The sequence below is a fragment of the Aulostomus chinensis genome, chromosome 2 (genome assembly GCF_037954235.1).
Source record: "Aulostomus chinensis isolate RoL2024-O1b breed Wild chromosome 2, RoL_Achi_v1.0, whole genome shotgun sequence".
In the NCBI taxonomy this organism is placed as follows: Eukaryota; Metazoa; Chordata; class Actinopteri; order Syngnathiformes; family Aulostomidae; genus Aulostomus; species Aulostomus chinensis.
In genome coordinates this window covers 26,043,399-26,062,772 of record NC_141321.1, presented here as the reverse complement: position 1 = coordinate 26,062,772, position 19,374 = coordinate 26,043,399, and the positions used below count along the sequence as shown (strand labels likewise).

The 19,374-nt window shown below is 42.0% G+C and overlaps 1 protein-coding gene across 4 annotated transcripts in view; it reads left to right on the top strand.

Annotated features, from left to right (window-relative positions):
• Positions 1-19,374, top strand: part of LOC147269594 (talin-2) — an 87,091-nt gene that overhangs the window by 10,421 nt on the left and 57,296 nt on the right. For 3 of the 4 annotated variants that reach the window (XM_086187614.1, XM_086187592.1, XM_086187598.1), the window contains exon 2: positions 12,930-12,998. The exons of the other annotated variant lie outside the window; for it this stretch is intronic. The gene's annotated coding sequence lies outside the window, so the exon portion shown is untranslated. The remainder of the gene's footprint in view (positions 1-12,929; positions 12,999-19,374) is intronic. 4 annotated transcript variants of the gene reach the window in all.

The following is a 19,374-nucleotide window of genomic DNA, read 5'->3' as shown; positions in this document are numbered from 1 at the left end:
ACCCACTATTGAATGATGTCTCATCCTTTGAGTTCACCATTTGTCACTTATACTGTTAAAGCCAGGCATCCTCTCTATTAGCGACAAGAGTAGAATGCGTTTGTGGGGCTGGTAGGAAAGTGGCAGGTGGGAAATTTCTTGCTGGCTTCTCTTCAGGGAACGTTCATGCAAAGACTTTGTGCTGATTTTAAACTGGCAACATTCACTGCTGGGATGGCGGATTTAAATGTGAGTTGCAAGTGGCAGATGGGGAATGGAATTTTTGATCATTTTTCCCTGGTGTCAAGTGCAGCTTGTTGCCCAATTGGAGTTTTGTTAAATCTGCTGTAAAGCACTTTGGGTTGCCTTTGGTATGAATTGTGCTTTATAAATTTGCCTGGACTGTCACTTTCATGGAGCTCTTGGTGCAGGTGAACACGCCTGAGCAAATGGTGTCCCTCAGGGCTGAGAGTTTCCAGACCTTTCTAGACCTGGCTGTGCTTATATGAAGGAAAACCCTACACATTTTCCCACTATTGATACAGAAGTGGATCTAATATGAAATTGCAGACATTGAATACATAGATGACTGCTCTGGAAATACACTCACTTACTCTTTTGCCAGCAGATATTGAGAAAGGTGATTGATTACTTGTATTTATGTGTTATCTTGGTCATAATCAATATTGTTTATTAGGGATACATCGATTGTGAAAACCTGGGCTGATTTTATATTTAGAACAACATTCTTTTTTTAATTCATTCATAATTTCTTGATGAAAATGATTATTTTGAGGTTATTGATGTCAGTCATTTAGCAGGTTTTCACCAAACTTGATGGAGGGGTGGAGTGTGAGCCGAGGAAGAACCCATGAGAGTTTCATGCCTTTTTAACTTTTGGTTTGGCCTATCTGATGACGTCACGATGATGTCATCTCCTCATTAGAGTTTTTAGAGTGCCCTCTCGTTATACTTTGCATTTGTTGTTTTGGGGGTTTTTTGTCCTCCCCTTCATGCCACTGACAAAAATCATCATCTTCAAATAACACCAGGACTGTTGTGAAGTCTCAGAGCCCTTCATCTCTCTATCTTTGATCGAGCACAAATTCAATCACAAATTTATGAAGCAATGCTGAACTTCTTTCAAAACAGCAGATAAAAATCAGCGACCGCCATCAGTGGTGTCCTATTATCTGTAGATGAGCTGATGGCAGTCAAGAAGGAAAATATTGAGCGACATCATAATATGGCTGATAAATCAGTGCATCCAAAAAATTTTAATATGAACTGTATCAATTGCGTTTTCCTCATCAGTTTTCTGGATCTTATCTGTGTCATTTTTGGCTGCAGCAAACTGACGAGACGTGGTGGAACGTTAGTGATGAAGACAGGGCGAAGAGCTGAAAGAGGGAATATTGGATCCATCGGACAGATACTACTCCAAGCGATGTTATTGTATTTTCTAATTCTGTGTTGGCCAAAGGCAACTGCATCCTGCTTCCATGTTCACCAAATCACCATGGTGATGTCAGTTTTCCTTTTAATGCTTTATTTTTTACTTTGACTCCAAAATCTTTTCATTGCAGGTTTGAAGTTGGAGAAAGTAGTACACAAATAGCGTAGTTTAGCTGAAGGGAATCAATACATCATGTTTGTTTAATCTGTATGCAAACACAACTGTAGGGCCAGAGAGAACCATGGTTTAAGGTTACTTCCTGGTCAGGTACAATGTCCTCCGCCTGGCTAATTACCCGCTGGAGATGAGACGATTAATATTGTAATTACAGCCACATTTGATTAGAAAATAAGCCTATCTCCTTTCATTAAAAAAAGTATCACTTTAAGAACACATATATGAAGCTTCCACATGCATAGCTGCTCAGGAGGGCATCTGTGCTTTGTGTCTCAATAATAATTCTCCCGTGGGGTTAAAGTTGTCATATTCATGGTAATAATTCCAACATTCTGCAGCATAATTCGTCGCGCTGGCCTCCTCCTTTCCCTCCGGTGTGGTTGTGGGTATTCGTGCTGAAAGATAAGCCGTCCTGGAATCAGCCCCAGTTTGCTGAGCAAGCAGGATAGAGTAGCAACCACCCCGTCCTTCAACACCCCCCCCTCCCACCACCACCACCACCACGTCCCCACCAACCCAACCCCCCCAAACCTCATCTCAATCTACAGCAATGCTTTCTCCCCTCTTTATCTTACTCATTTTCTTTTCCTGCCACCTCAATCTACCTCTCTAGTTCCTTGCACCCCCCTCCCATCCGCTCATTTCCCTCCTAACCCCCCACCCCACACACACACACACACACACACACACGCTAGTGAGCATGTCAACACCTTGACAGTCACAGGGATGACATGACAAGAGTTGCCATACTGGGTTGTATCAGCACACAAACATCTGGTTCGTGTATGAGGGCTTCTGTTCAGATGGACAGAAAATCCACTCTGCTTGGGTGGCATTTTGATGTTTCTTATTGTTGCAGTAAAAAAAAACAAAAGAAAAACCTTACCTGTATGATTTGTGCTGAGTCGGGGAAAACAATATTATTACCACTTGGCTACAAGGAAGCATGAAAATGGTCCCGAATTGTTCATGTGAAGTTAGAATAGAAACATGGAGTTATGTTTTTTTTTTTTTTGCTTGATTGAGATCATTAAATTGAATAATAAATAAATAAATAATGACAATAAGTAGTTTTTGATAAGTTGTTTTGACAAATATAAACAAAACTGCAATACACTCCATTGCAATTTTCCAATTGCAGGAAAGCACAATCATTGCGTGTCAAATTACTACTTCATATGAAACCTTGTGTTGCCTTGAGGAGATGTTTCACTTACGGACAGCGCATCTGATATTGATCCCGCTTTTATTATTTTAATTGGATTTTCTGTGAAAATGAGAATAATGATACAAAAATGATCATTTACTCTAATATTGCAATTTGTATCGCAATTACAGTATCAGTCAGAATAATCAAAATTAGACATTTGGTCAAAATGGGTTCCATGGATTAGAAAGACAGCATGATGAATGGTGTAACTCCTGCCCTCAATGGCAGAATCACAAAGCAAAGTTTCAAAAATACACACGTCTGCTCTCTCAGAAACTGCTGAACTGGTTGTTGAACATGAAGGTGGAACCGTGCAGTGCAGCTGCTAATCATGGCCCTTTGATTTAGCTGAATATCCATCCTTGAGATGGTTAGGCTGTGTTCACTGTGAGTTCTAATGGCTGTTCTGTGTTTTCTACAATGTTTCTTCAGATGCAAAATCATTTGCCATTTAAATTAGCTTCACCCTTGTCAAGTTACCCCCAAGCTGTCTCATGTCCACAGGATGAGGCGCTAAAAGAAATAGGTGTGCTTGCATTTCTACCAATTTCTCTTCCTGCCATTGTCGTCGGAGTTGCCAAACAATGCGGAGTATTTAATGCGTGGATTGGGAGCAGCTCCTGCCTGCTCCTAACAATAGAACTGACAAGCAAGTGGCCAGGCTTTCACTGCGCAGCAGCATGGAAAAACTGGGCTTGGAGCAGTCGGATTGTTCATCCACAATAGGCAGCTGCGGGCCTGGAAGGCATTTTACTCCCGTGTCATGTTTATCTTCTCCTTCAGTGAGACGCTGTCCTGCCGCAAACCTGCTTTTTAATTGGTTTTCCTACCTGGCAGTCAGTCGGCGCACTTGCCTGATATTGTTATCACATCAAGTTGGCATGGAATTGCAGTACTAGGGCCAGTATGTAGGATCATTTCTTTTCTTAGCAGAAATAATTATTATATGGTAATTATGGATTCATTAGTCACCTGAAATGAAGTGTTGTTGTGTGTTAGCAACTGCACCAGAAGAATAAGAGGCTGCTGGCTAGCCATTTTGTGTTGTGGGACTTTTAAAACCTGAAATTGGTGCCAGATGGAGGCTCATTCTCATCATTTCACATTCGAAAAATGAAGTGAAAATGGTTGATGAGTGACAAATGTTTTCAGTCGCCTGGGTCCTTATGGACAGGTATATAAGGCTGCTGATCTCAATTTAGTTTCTTTAGATTTTTGAGCTCAAGAAATTCATTCCCCCCATGTCAATTAAAAAAAATCTAATTGATACTAGGATTTTGGCCTCATTAATTGTGTAACATTACACCAAAAATCCTCAAGTGAGCCAACAGCTAGCCTAGCAAAACTTCATAGGCCGCCTCAAGGCCAGTTTCCTTGGTGTTGTAGGCCATGGCGGCGGTGTGCTTAGACCTAATGCTCAAACATAAATCAGCCTTTAAGGTTGTGCTTGGAAATTGAAGAGTGGGGGGAGGGGCGAGCACTTGGTTGGAATCCGCAGCTTTACCACTAGATGCCTCGGGATCCTACAAACTGGTTGCCTCTAAGTAAAGTGTCACACCTAGAAAGGCGCTCATCCATTTAGAATCTGCGAAAGCTGCTAATGGAAAAGATAAGAGCGCTTATCCTAATTGAAATATATGTCAATCCATATAGCTGTTGACTAAATTGGGTTTTGAAGGCCAAAGCTGCTGGAGCTACAGTAGCAGCTGTCCACCCCTAGAGTGGATTAGAGGAGTCACATATCTCTACAGCTGAGATGCTAAAGAAGATTAGGTCAGTAGCTCGTGAAGAGTGCTGGTTCATCCTAATCTGCAGGCCTGCTAGACTCAGACTCCGCCTTTTACACTCATCTTTGATGATTTATTGTACCTTGTAAATGATGTACTCACCTCTATGGCTGCCCATGCGTTTTTTATGGATCATTTGTTTGGATGAACTCCAGATAGTGTTAGGGATTCCTGCAAGGTGACCAGAGCACAGTATCTATCCATCATACCTCATCATGAAGTGCAGAAGGGGGATTTGATTCAACTGCTCCACCGTGCTGCGGCTCCTTGGCATCAGGTCCACCAAACCTGACTGAAACACTGGACAAGGTCCAAACTCTGTGCTCTGAAATGTAGTTTGCTTTCCTGGAAACCTCACGCTGGACGGATCGAATACAGTCGGATGTTTTATGCATTAGTGGCCGGCTGGTACAGAATTCTTGGAGCAGATGCCCACACTGATGGAAGGGTGGATAGCTAGCATGTTAATAATAAACTTTATCATCCAAAGTGGTGGACACCAGTGCACTGAGCTTGACTGATACTGGAGATTTGGTACAATATTTTTGAATAAAAAAAAATCGAGGTATTGAGGTAGATATTTAATGGAGGGACGATATTTTACACACAAAAATATTCATTGGACTGACATCATAAACTTCACTGGGAATATAATGATATATTCCCACCAGCATTGTATTACTCATCAGGTTCACTTCCAATATTTCGGTCGGCTCTTGAATGAATATAAGTCTCACACCAAACGTGCATCCTTTTCTTATATTTAGAATAAACCTTTTGGGGATTTTCATGCAGCTGGATTGACCTTATCATTCTAAGAATTGTTTTTATTTGTCAGACGCAGGGATGGGCTTTAACCTGCTTGACCTGTGTGTGTGTGTGTGTGTGTGTGTGTGTGTGAGAGAGTGTGTAAGTTGTCAGTGTCATTTAAGCCCAGCCTGTGACAGTTTCAGCCCTCGCTGTCCATCTTCTCTCTGTGTGTGTTCTCTGAGAGCCGCTCTCATCATGATGAAAGAGGAGGAACTTTTCAGACATTTCAGGGAACGTATTGGCGAGAACTCTCCAGGGAACCATTGCTCTCAGGGATAGGTGCGGGTTAATAAGCAACAGAAAGGAAATGAATGATAATGACAAGTAAAAGACTGCAAAGGCTAGTGGCCGCACTGGCTGGTAGAACTGTCATCCGCCTCCAATTCTTGCTCATGCCTTCTTTCACCTGTTAGCTTATCATCAGTACGTTTCAGTTGTGGTGTCTTATGTAAGACTTTAGATTCTGCTGTCATCCTCTGTCATGTTTTGTCATCATATTATCGTGGCTGCTCAGGAGATGGTACCCAGAATAGACTTCATCTTTTCCTGTATTGCTGGGAAAACAGTAAATGCAGTTTTCCTTTATTGTTATTGCAGAGTTTTAAGCAAGCAATCACTCGTAATGCTGTGGGTTGGTTTTTTTTTTGTTTTTTTTTTTAAAGCTATAAAGAGCAGCTAACATCATCTCTTGATGTCTTGTGGTCTTTTTGCCTGTTAAACAACTGAATTTTTTTTTAGCTTTCATAGTCTATGCGTAGGCCAGTCCTTGCCAGCTGAGGGGTTTAAAAATAGTGCGCATAAATACTGGTCATATCTTTCATGTAAAATTCTTTTGCTGAATTTCTGCTCTAATGGCAAATGACTCTAGTGTTGTAGCAAACCTTGGGAAATAATGTTCTACCATTTAGATACTGGAGGGGGGGGGGTGGACTTGGTGTACTAAAACCCTCTCACTTCCTCTGGACAAACACACGCACACACACGTGGCTAAAGTTTTGACCGAATGTAAATCACAAATGTAAACACACTGTTGCTCCTCGCGTTGGTTTGACTCCATTCATGGAAGTGTGGAGTGCAGCTGAGCAGGGACGAGGGTCTCCTGCATATAATTGAATCAGTAGCCATGCCCCCCCACTACACCCCCCCCCCCCCCCACACACACACACACACACACAAACACACCACCACCACCACCCCTTTTCTGTGAGGGCAGGACGAATCACTGAGAATCTTTAGCATCCCCCGAGAGGGTCAAATGGTTGCCATGTATAGATGGAAGATGAGAGGGACTGCATTTAACCAACCTCACTGTGCATGTGTGGGCAACTCTGCCTCACTTTGTGTGTGTGTGTGTGTGTGTGTGTGTGTGTGTGTGTGTGTGTGTGTGTGTGTGCGCATGCTTGCGTGTGTTCTCCAGAGATTGTCTATTCCCAAAACCAGATTAAATGGTGTGTCTGGACACAGGGCTCCTGACCCCTGAACCTCTGATGAGCCAGCTATGTAACGTGTGTGTGTGTGTGTGTGTGTGTGTGTGTGTGTGTGTGTGTGCGTGCTTGCTTGCTATCATGTGATGAAAGCAACAGCTGCTCTCCAGATGTCATCAACTCCCCCCAAAAAGGGGAAACTAAGGAACCTATGAAAGAGAATCCCAATCCCCCAGAGGGTACAGATGAGGCTTGCAGGGTATCATTTATTTATGAGTAATAGCATAGAAATCATCCATAACCAACTAATTTTGGCTTCGTTGAATATATGTACAGAGGAGCGTGTGTGTAGGGTAGAGATTTGTTTCCGTGAGTTGAGACGTGCAAATGTGACACGATTTTCTCCCAATCGTCATGTAGTCTCACAGGTCCTGCTGCCTTGCAAGTCAACACAGATCATCGACGTCGTCATCATCGCTCTCCTTCATGTCATAAGTGCTAATGTGTGTCCGCCTTGCGTGGAAGATGATCTGCATCAAAATGAGAGCAGACCATGTACTTAAAGGCGGAGTCGTGATTGTTGAGGATGGGGAGCGGTGCACTGCTGGGTTCTGGTGAAAGATGTTACCAACTTTACATCGCTATCTGTGAAATAAGAGCTGGCTTGTACCCACACTGAGAGATTCTCCCCCAGGTGTTTGCCAGGGATTACACACATGTTCAGTCCTTTCCTATCCATTAGTCTGTGGGTCCAAATGTTATTGGTGTAATCAGCCCTACATGATGAGAGCAGCTCATCACAGGTGGCTCCCAGTGAGAGGGCGCTGGCTAATTCCTGCCTGCTTGCCTGTATTTATTAAGCCCAGATCCCATGGACCCATTTAGCTAATTGCATATCTGGGTCTGTCATTTATCCAGCGGAGTAGCAGAAGTGAGCAGACAATTAGTTAGTGGACTTGAGTCTGTGTGTGCTGCAAGGCTGAACTGGAATGTTTGCTTTGAGTTAATCCTAGTTAATACTAGTAAAGTAGCATCAACCTGTCAAGTCTCTTCCTGTCTGTAAAATTTCACCCTTTTTCTCTGCTGACTCTGATCTGGCAATACTTCTATCGTTTTTTTTTTTAGGGGGGTTTTGAAGAAGTGTTTGTGGAACTAAAACCCCAAAAAAACCACTACCACACGCTATCATTTAGCTTTGATCTGCAGGGGGAAAGAGTGTAATCAGCATTCACTCCCGGGTCAAATAACCCCGTAGTAGACACGGGTATTTATCGGCTCTAGTTGCACTTGATATGAACACAAAACCAGGGTGAAGGTAGCAATTTATGGTGTGCTTTCGTTGGTGACTTAGGCAACTTTCGTGTTATTTTTGCTACAAATTGTACCTGCCTGCATTCAAGCAGCACTCTAACATTGTTCAATGGGTTGTTTACCTTGAAAAAGCAAAAGGAGTAAATGATATAAAATCGTAACCACAGTTACCATCACGACCCTCCATGATGATTGGTACTGTACTCTTAATTTACCTCATTTCCATGGCTTCTAACACGATACATCAGAGGAAATGAATTTCTTCTTCACACAATGGGAATTTTTTCCGGAGTTTGCAGTGGTAAATAAAGCTGTTTGCCTTTGCGTTTTAGGAAGGTTTCGTGGCTGCAGTGTTTCGGAGCTGGAGGAAGAGAGATTAGCTGACATTTGTGGAATAAAAAGATTGAACTCTGTTATTCTACACCTCAATGCTGCAAAGACATAGTTGCAGAGACCATTATGTCCCGGCAGGACCGCAGCGAGCCAGTTCTCAGGATAATATTAAATTAGGAATGTCAGATCCACATTTTGAATGACTTCCAGAGGAGAGTTAAGCTTCAGTGTTGGTGAGACAGGAAGTTGGCATCTAGTCCCCCCCTTCAGCCTATGTGGAGTTTTTCCACAGATATAGTTGGAGATTTTTACAATTTGGGATTCCTTTGCACGTGATTGGAACATTAAATCAACGGGAGTCAAAAAGTTACAAGCCAGTACCAGTTTGTATGTAAAAGGTTGTTTGTGCAGATATTTAAGGGGGAAAATGTAGATGGGGATGAGTAATGATTTCCTCTCACTGAACAGCTGCCAACGTCTTTAAGGTGGCCCACAGCAAGAAACTTAGCACCCTGCCCCCCATTAGTTTTAGTGGCAACAACTGTGTGTGATAAATCTGGCCAATATGATTAATTCAAACTTGTGCTTTTGCTTGATTGCATTCCAGGATGCTGTATTTTATTGCAACGTCGGCGACCACACTCCCTCTGTCACGTACGCGCCTTTTAAACCTGCATGCTGATGTGTTATTAATTCTGCAGCCATGTTTGATGGAGTGAGATGCTGAGACGTCATCACGGGCAGTTTGAATGGAGCTTCTTTTTTTGTGGGGGGGGGGGGGGTGCCGCCGGAGGTGGGTGTTTCCCAGGCACCGAATTGTCTGAGCTCTCCCCAGTCTAAATCTGTCCTGCTCTGCTGTGCAAGATTAATGAATCTGCAGGATGGACGGAACAATGAATTCTCGAGTGGCATATTGTGCTTCCCTAGATTACCACTGGGATGTACCCCTGTGCCCCACCTCTGGAAACCCCCTGGAGCCGGAGGAGTTTCCCAGCTCATTCAGTTTTCCTTCATCCTGATTTCCTGCCATTCCTACTCTGTCATCAGTGTAATTCTGAGAGTTAATTAGGTTTGCAAGCACTAGCTGGCACCTGACATGTTTGGTTTTTTTTAAGGTTGTTTTTTTGGAGGTCTTCTATCCTAAACTAAGCATGTTTGCTCAAAGCAAACCGCCTCAGGCAAAGAAAAGAGAATTGCAGGAATGCAAATATCTCTTTAAGTTGCTCTCTCACTCTCTGAACAAGCCTTTTTTGTGCTCACGTTTATTTTCCTGAAGGCATAAAGACTTTCTCCATTATCACTGCACTTTCCAGGGATTCCTTTGCTAGTGTGCTGTTGTTTGATCTGTGAGAAAGTCCCACCCCCTCAGGGCTCGCACTGGTTAAATATGAGGCCCTGTTACCTGTGGCAACTACTTATTATCATGGAATATGATCTTTATGGAATCCAGCATAAGTATTTTTGTTGTGAAGTATGACGAGAATACTGCCAAAATGTTTAAAAAGTAAAATACATGTAATTAATTTGAATAAATGTACTCGTTGACCCCCTTGTCTTTTTAATTAGAGCTTAAACAAGAGCATCTATGAATATTAAACAGAGCGACCCTGCATGACTGGGCTTTCTTTAATCTTTTAACGATTAATCATTGTTCTATGACGGACAGATGTTAATGGAACCTCTCATTTCTTGACCTCCCCTGAATCTGAAAAGTGAGTCATTGTATGACTCAGTCACCTCCTGGTAAGAAACCTAAAACCTTTTCCTGCTCCCTGCCAATGTCAGCGAGTCAGTGACACCCAAGGGTAACAGCAGTTCACAGCTCCAGCCAGTTTTTGATGTCATCGGGACGCAGTTGTTGCAGTTGGATTTGACTTTTAAACATGACATTGTTTTGAATTTTTGAAGTCTATGATGGGAAAAAAATTCCTTTATTCTGTATTGCTTGTGTTGCACTTGTAAAGTAGAGTTTTGTGCTACGTCTCTGGTGTGTGTGTGTGTGTGCGTGCGTGCGTGCGTGCATGTGTGCGCGCGTTGTAGCTGCAGTGGGGGCATGCGAAACGCTCTGAGGGAGAGGGAACCTGCATGGCGGTGAGAGCCTGCTGGCTTTCCCCTCCACTGATCCACCTTGAAAGTGTCTCTCACTCGTCCCCCATCCGTCTGCAGCCTGTCAGCAGTGCGGCTGCAGCCATTAACTCTGGCTCTCTGGGCATTGCACTGTGCAGCCTGGACAGGTGCAATAAGCCATCTACAGTTGAGTATTCTAGTTATGCTTTATTTATTATTTTGGTCCAGAATGTTTAAATTAAACAGGAGGAATAAAAGAATACTGGTAAAAACCATATATTACTTAAAATATTACAATATTCAGACATATACACATCTTTTAGTTTTTGAAATCTATATATAGTTTATTTCCATATGTTTTTTTTTCAGTTTTACATAGGACATGTTAAAATAAACCTGAATATTTATTTTTGCATATATTTAATGGAGTATATTTCAGTCCCTTCATATTTGATTCTACTTTCTTTTTACTTATTATGTTTATCACTCACTTCTTTAACTTACTGTTCTTTTGAGTGGCAGCAACTTTCCTGTCGTTGGATCAATAAAGTCTTATCACAAGGTTCCCACGCTGCGTGACTCCCTTGAAAGAGCTTTAAATTTAATGTTGAATTTTAAAGGTTTGAAAAGTGCTTTTGCCCTGGCATCGGGCTCGAGACTGCTTAAAAGTGTAATTTCTAAATCTTTCGTTGTGGTTTGCTTAAAACTCTTCGACCCACCACATAGAGCCATTTTGTGTGTGTGTTCACGAGGGGGAGATAGCAGGTGGTACACTCCATCTCTCAAGGACCTGGAGATGTATTTTGGATGCAGCTCAGCACCGTTTGTCATGATTTCTACTCATAAATCTGTAGTAAACATCTTGTTTTGGTTCTATTCAAATGTTGAAGGTTTAGAGTTCATTGGTGTTAAGCACATTGTGAGGAAGCATCAGTGGCCGTGAGCAGTTATGTCTCAGAGTTGTTGCAGTTGATTTTCATTGGGCTTGACATGGCGTTGTACTTTACCAGGTAATCCGCCTTCTTGTCGAGTCAGTTTTTTTGGACAAGTGAATCAGAACTTCATAATCACATCTTATTGGTACAAAATTTTAAATCTTGTCAAAAGTTGCTGTTGAATTTGGTGTCAAACCATTAGAATAATTATTATTAATTATGCCTCTTAACAATTATAACAATGTCCCTGTAGAACTAACCTGCCAGTCAAAGCCAAGTAAATCCAAAGCAGTTCCTCTCTTTGATAAACAGATTTGGCTCCAAGTTTAGAGCCAAGTAACTCTGTTTAAAAATGCTGTGTGGCGCTTCCTGCATTATTCATGAGGGGAGGAATATCAGTCCATTATAATCCCGGCAGGTAGTTTTTGGAGCCTCTCTCCTTCCCAACTATGAACACAAATGTAGTCTTTAAGGACAAAGTGGGCTGCGAAAATACCCAGAAATGACTTAAAGTGAGCAATTTTGGAACCCCCCAAACGGAAGGCTGTGCCGGCGTCCCCCACTTGTGCGTGTCGTCCGTTGGATATCATGAATTCAACCTCACTGCGCTGACACTCACGGTGGAGTTGTTGAAAGATGGTGTAATTAGAGTAGGTCTCCGTGTTTCAGGTTGAATGTACCGCAGGGTGTTTCTGAAAAGAGCCGCTTCACCTCGAGTACGGGCTTCTGTAAACAAATGTAATTGTGATTGAGCTTAATGTGGTGGACGTGATCAACTAAAGACATGCTGACTGGCCTTGATAACACTGCCTCAGTCACAAACTCTCACCACCAAGTAGAGTGGAGAAACTGGTAATTGGGTCTGAAGTGAGAAAGTGTTTTTCTATTGTGTGTGTGTGTGTGTGCGCACATGCAGATAACACAGCTTTTGATACAAAGATGACAATGCACTGCGATATAAATTTTTAATGTATTTATCAAAAGCAGCGTCCTGATGTTTCGGTGTTTAATTATGCGTATTCCTCCCAACTGCACATTTGTTGATCATACATATTTGCATACGTGCATTTATTCACTGCTCTTCTCTTTAATCCTGATATGAAAAATATTGAGCTGAAAGCAAATGAACTGTAATATCTTCACTGCATTCGATAAAGTCATGAGTTTAAATTCAACCAGCTGTAATTGTCTTCTCACTCAGCAAGCTCCTAATTATTTGCATATGCTAATTTAGCTTTAAGGGCGCTTTATCCTGCTGTGACATATGGCCCAGGCTTAAAAATGTTCTGAAAAATGACGCGCTGAGTATTTTGTCTGTTGGAGCAGAGCGATAAAATACAAGCTGAATTTCTTTTATATAAAAATCAGGATGAAAATAGAATTTTTGTGTGTGTCTGTATTCTGTCTTCATGTCTCATAAAAGTGTTGTTTTCTCTTCAGCTGTGAAGGTCGGCAGACATCAACGGTGGCGCCCCCCCCCCCACCCCCCGCCCCCCCCTCAGCAATAAGGTAAGAAGCTGATCAGCATCCAGAGCTCGGAGCAAAACGTGACAGAATCGCTCTCAGATGAGGCGCTAGGACTGTCGTCACTCTGGAGAGAGCTTCAGCAGCTCTGCATGGTTGCAGCTTACGCGTGCGTGTGTGCGTGCGCGTGTGCGTGCGCGCATGTGTTCGAACCATCTGTGGTGAAGACGCACATTCACATCACTTAACACATGAAAAGGAAGAAGCTGAAAACGTGCGATTTGTCTTTGAACTAAATTGAACTGTGAAATACGAATGAATGTGAAGGGGGGGGGGGAGCACTTTTAAAGATTCAGAGATACAAATGGAGCTGATGTCATCAAACAGTTTGTCAGTTCTTGTAACAAAGCTAGTATGCTGCTCTCATACACATCCACAGGCCGCGTATCATAGTAACTGAGGGGCGTGAAGAATGCCTGGGGATATCATGGTTTACTGAGCTAGAGGGACTAGGATAACCTGCCGCGCTCACATGTTGGAAAATGACGAATAGACACTTGCTGTAATTACTGGGCAGGTGATTGTACGAACCATCTGTCAATCATCTAACACAACAAGCTCCAACCCCTGACATTAACAAACCAATGAGCAAGAGTGGAAACCTGTTTTCCATCAAGAGAAGCCTTCAGCACCGTATTTTGCCCTCCTCTCAAAGACTCCAGTTCTGATATTAGCAACATCTATGCTAACCTCTTCACTTAGCTGGCGATATCCTCAGTCTTCTTTCACGGAGGACGACTGATCAACAAGTGCCGTAAATTCTGTGGTTTTGTATTGTTGCTCTAACAAGTAGACTGTTTGTCTTTCTTTGGTGAGCCATCGCTGGCTGCTAGTGCTGCATGTTCCCTCTATACAGCAAAGACAGAGAGTTTTCATGCACACACACAAAGGAAAAATCTAAGAAGTCACCTGAAACCTCTTTGTCGTTCAAAAAAAGATCAAAAGGATTACTGGTAATCAATTTTCTTTTGATTGATAAATCTATATAATCTTTTCGCTCTACTGTTGCTTTCATGTATTCAATTAAGATTGTTCCAAAATGATCATTTTGGTATACACACGATGCGTGAACTTCCACACTTCCACAACAGTGCACATTTTTAAGCCGACTCAATGAGCTGCTTTCAGAGGGCAATTAACTGGCAGCATCTGGTGCTCAGCTCACTCGCTGTAATCATGCAACACTCCACAAATGATGTTACAGTTGCTGCGTGTTTTTCAGTTTTCCAACAATTAATGAGCTCTAATGTTGATTTGTTCCATGCCCTGCTTGACTTAACAGCCAGGTTTCAACTTAATTATCAAAATATAACAGTGCTAGAGCTTGAATTGAGTTTTGGAAGCACATGAATGGACAGTCTTCGGGTTGAATGGTTTTCTTGGTTTTTGACTGCTTTCAATACCTCTGCCGGTGGTCTGAAAGGTGTTGAGCAAAGTTTGAACCCAAAGTCTTTTTGTGTTTCCATATAAAGGTTTAATGTTGGAAACAATCCTGAACTCTGACTGGTGTCGAGCTTTTCCTCCGCAGTTTTAAAGGACTGCCGTGCATGTGGTGAGATTGAGCCAAACCAAAAATAGAGGCAGTGACTGCTGGAGTGTTACAGGCTCTTTGTATCTCTTCTCTTGCTGTAGTTCCGCATTGTTGTCTCTGTATTAAGCTGTTAAGTCATCACAGCCTCAGCCAGATGTTCACCATCCTGTCTGTTGACACACTGGAGTTGTTTGCTCATGGGCGATTAGTCAAGCAGGGCCGTAGCTTATAAAACCGTGTTTTTGAGGACAAACGCTGAAAGTAAATCTGGACATTATATGTAAGGTATTTGAGTTGTAAACATCACCGTTGTTATTTCTCTAAACATTCCATTTTGTCCCATATTTCATACGTCAAGGCGTCTCAATTTTAACCTCCATCTCCTCTTTTTGCAATCGTTAACCCTGCTTGAGCCTGGCTGGCCCCTGATTGGTTTAGCTAACCTGATGGAACTACTCTCACTGCCTCTTGTTAAGATTGAATAATGTTGAACTCCTGACCACCGACTCTTCGCGCAGGCCTTCAACTGTCAGCTGTGTTTCTGTGAAGCGGCAACCGTCATGGTTGCTGCTGCTGCTGGTGTGTGTGTGTGTGTGTGTGTGTGTGTGTGTGTGTGTGTGTGTGTTGGGGGGTGACTGAGGCTGTCGCCACAGCAGCTGTCTGACACAGTTGTAGTGAATCACCTGCTTTTCCAGGCAGAGCTGGAGTCATCAGGAGTGTTGTGTAATCTCCAACTGCATCACTGCCAAATAGAACAGGCCTCAGTGTCCGGAAACCTATTGGCCTTCTTGGCATTCATATCTACACGTTCATTGTGGTTCATTTTTTTTTTTTTTTTTTCATTGACCCTGATATTTTTGTATTTAAAGCTTCTCTGAAAAACCATTTTGAGCCATCATAAGAGGATTTGATGAGTAGTAATCAGCCAATATCAACCTGATAGGGATCATAGTGGTCATTTCCTTCTTATGCCTCTGCGTCGGCGTAATCTGTTTGCAGGACACGTTGCGTTTCCAGGTTGTCCATCATACAACCTATTTTTGTTAACGTAATATCTCTGGAACCACTTGAATTCCTTTGAATTTAGATCAAACATCCACTGGATGCTAAAGATGAGACTGAGTTGGTCAAAGTTTCCTCGTCACCGAACGTGAATGCAAATATCTCTTGGACACCTTAAAGGATCTTCAAATATAAAAAAGAAAAAATCCCCAATGATGGAAGTATTTCTAGTTTTAACTTCCATTTTTACTCCAGCAGTGACGTGAATAGTTTACTGCAGCCGCTCAGTCTCACTGTCCTCATCACTTCAAATGGCAATAAACAATTACTGAGCCATTCGTACACGAGTGTATCGCAAAAGATGATTCTCCTGTGCAGTATTCAAATCACAGATATCTTGGTACCACAGAAGGCTGTGGAATGATAATTGAGGCTCAGTCTCAATCACCGTCTGACAGTCTGAATCATTCCTCGGCTTTTAACTAAGCCTGAATGTCCCAAAAGAAGCACAATCTCCACAATAACCCTTAAAAGCAGACAAATCTGAGCTTATGATCAAGTTTTATCGATTTCCGTCATAATTTGCCCGTGCAGCTTGAGGGTTTAGGAGCGCTTATGTGATGTGGGTACAGATGGCCAAAAAAGTCCTGACCAAAAATTACCTTCTGGGCTGGGATATGTTTGTCTTCGCTTGATGTAAACACTATTCATAATTCACTTTCAATCCAACAGCCCAGAAGACGCCGGGAAACTCTCTGCATGCTGGATGACGGAACATTTATTTTTGTCTGTCACACCATGAGGAAACAAAGCTACTAAAGAATGTACCTTTAGTCCTTTTTATATTCCATGAATAGACTCAATCCACTTGGTAACTACTATATTTGATCCACAAATATAAAACATTCTATTTCTAAAATACAAACTATTTTAAATGTCAAGAGAGAAACTGATAGGGAATCAAAAAAAATGAAAAAAAGAGTTTAGAAGATCAAAGTAGCTGTGATGACTTGCCTTTTCTTTCTCTTTATTCTTTTAAAGACTAAAGGAACCTGTGAGATTACAGTTTATCCTCCTATGAAAAGGTGACAAATATAATAAACTGGACTGTTGGAACTCAAGTGTATTCAATTCCTTAGTAGGGCAACAGTCGGCCTCTGTAACCATAGCAACATGTATTTGAACATGGCAGTGTGCACAGTAATGTTAGATGATGAATGCATCTTCTAAATGGAAAACAAAAATGATGGAGAACGTTGTAATACAGGATTAACCGACTGGTGGCTGATAAATGTGTCTTCTGGTGTTGCGCTCTTTTTCAATTACCCCTCAAAGTTGATGTCTGTGTGACAAATTGCCAAAAGGATTGAGGAGAGACCGTAGTAAGGATTTAAATTTCAAATTGACTCGCTCTTCTAGATGAGAGGCTTCATTGATCCCTTTCCTTTTCTTGTCATGGTTTACTGTCAAGCGATTCTTCACGAGACTCGCTGAAAACGGCAGGTAAAGAGGAGAGCGATCAAACTGCCTCGGATTAGAAGGAGTGTTTTACAACAGTTCGCCTCCTCTCCTGCCGCCAGCATCGCCGCCGCCGCTGCCGACAGATACGCATCACCTGCCTGCCTGGATTGTTCTCCAGGCTCGCCCGGTCTTCCCCTTTCATTTCCATACTCATTCAAACAAATGTGTGGATGCAAAATACAGACAAGGCAAACAAGAGACGTGAAGTTTCTGTCACTAAGGCTGTGTGCAGGTGATGTCACAGCAACCAGGTGGATAATTGTTGGAAGGTGTGTGTTTGTTTTTGTGTGCCTGGTGCCACCGTGAAAGCAATCCCACTTTGTTTTGCTGTAAATACACTCTTTCCTCTGGGTGGAGTGAAAAATTAATGAAGTCTCTCCTAAATTCTTCGTGCTAAATCAAGAGGAAAATGAGAAATTGTCATTCTCTCCTCACTCCGGCTGTGTGCAGTTACTAAAATATATAAAGACATGTTTTGGGACATCTGTCTCACAACAGTGTTGTTTTTGGCAGGCATTTTAGATTTAGTTTTAGTCTTAGTCTTTTGGACTAAATGCTTCTTAGTTTTAGTCACATTTTAGTCATTTCTATCCTTGATAGTTTTAGTCTAGTTTAAGTCGACGCAAACTCAAAGGTTTTAGTCAAATAACAAAGATACCTATAAATAAAAGATATATGTGTGTATGTACTTAATAGGCCAATACAGGTGTGAGAATGAAGCACACTGAAACTGATCTAACTTTCAAAGGTGAGCTTTTCCCCCTCTTTTTCTTTCTCTACCTTTTTATTATTTTGTTGCAGATACAGACAACACACTGGCACACAGTATTGTGTCACAATAAAATATGATTAAACAAAAAATAAAAGCACACTTGACTTCCATATGAATGACCATATGTCCCTCCATATTGGCTTTAGCTGCTATTATTGGTTAAAGCATCAACGTGTGTTGCTTGGATAGGGAATAGCAACAAATTGACAGGGGTTTTATTCATAACATGCTAAATTAATAGAAGGGCTGGTTTAAACGAGCCAACATTAGCGGGGCCACTAGCAGCCCCATTTATTCTAGCTTTAGCATGTAGCACTAGGAAGCGGTCTCTGCACCACGGGGGAGGTGTAATCACCACCACCACAAAACTTTAGGCTTAATACAAAAAAGAAAATGCATCACAGGGCTGGCCTAACATTGAGTAAAGCTATGCTTTAATCATCCCTCTTTCTTCTCTTATGACCACCCCACACCGCTGCTGCTGCTGCCATGGTGTGTGTCTAGTCTGCTGCAGACAGGCCCAGACTTGTCTGTGTGTGTGCGCACGCGTGAGGATTTTGGTGCATGTGTACTGAAGATGGGGGCGTGACCATTAGGACCAACAGCTACAGCTGGCTCCATTCTGATGTTTGAGCTCTTGATTGACATTTGCACGCATGTTATACTTGGCGGAAAGAAAAAAAAAATGCATGTTTTGAAACTTTGATCGTCCACCCACTAACAATTTAGTCTCGTCTTGTTCTCGTCAGACAAAAATGTATACAATTTCGTCACATTTTAGTCTTTACAGGGCGATGGTGACGTTTTCGTCATGGAAAAAAGGGGTCTGACGTCGTCATTTTCGTTTCTGTCCAGCGTGACGAAAGCAACAGTCTCACAATAGATAGTAAAATTTATCATCACAGTTATTTTTGCTGAATATTGAATAGTTAACTAACATTCAACAACTCATCACCCCGGCCCCAAATTTGTTTTTACACACGGTACGACTTTTTAAACCCTCCGTTGAGTCTCACAGGTTGGAAGCAAATCTTGGCAGCTATTAGTAACTCCTGTAACCTCTTGTAACTGTCAATCACCCAGACTTGCAAAAAAAAAAAAATAGAAATAAAAAATTTCAATGTTATAAGAGATACAGGCCATAGATCAAAAAATGGCCATCCTCCTCCTCCTCCTCTAAATTCAAGGTTTAAAGAAGTCTGATTGTGTGTGAGAACATTTCACCGGCGTCATCATGCATTTGTTGAACTTTTATTAGTGGATTCCCATGAACTTTGTAACGTCTGCGCAATGTTATGCTACACTACGTGCACAATTCCTGTTTTTCCCAATCTTTTGACATATTGTTAGAAAGCTGTTGGACACCATCGCAACAGCAGGCCAGTCAACGTCTCTGTCAGTCAACTTCTACAGTAAAATGTTTAGTCTGACTACATCTGCAGGCCCTCTTTTTCTTTTTACGCGTTCGTTTTTCAGTCTCGCTCAGGCCATTTTATAAATTTGACCAATTCATGATTGCTTCATCACTTCATCAA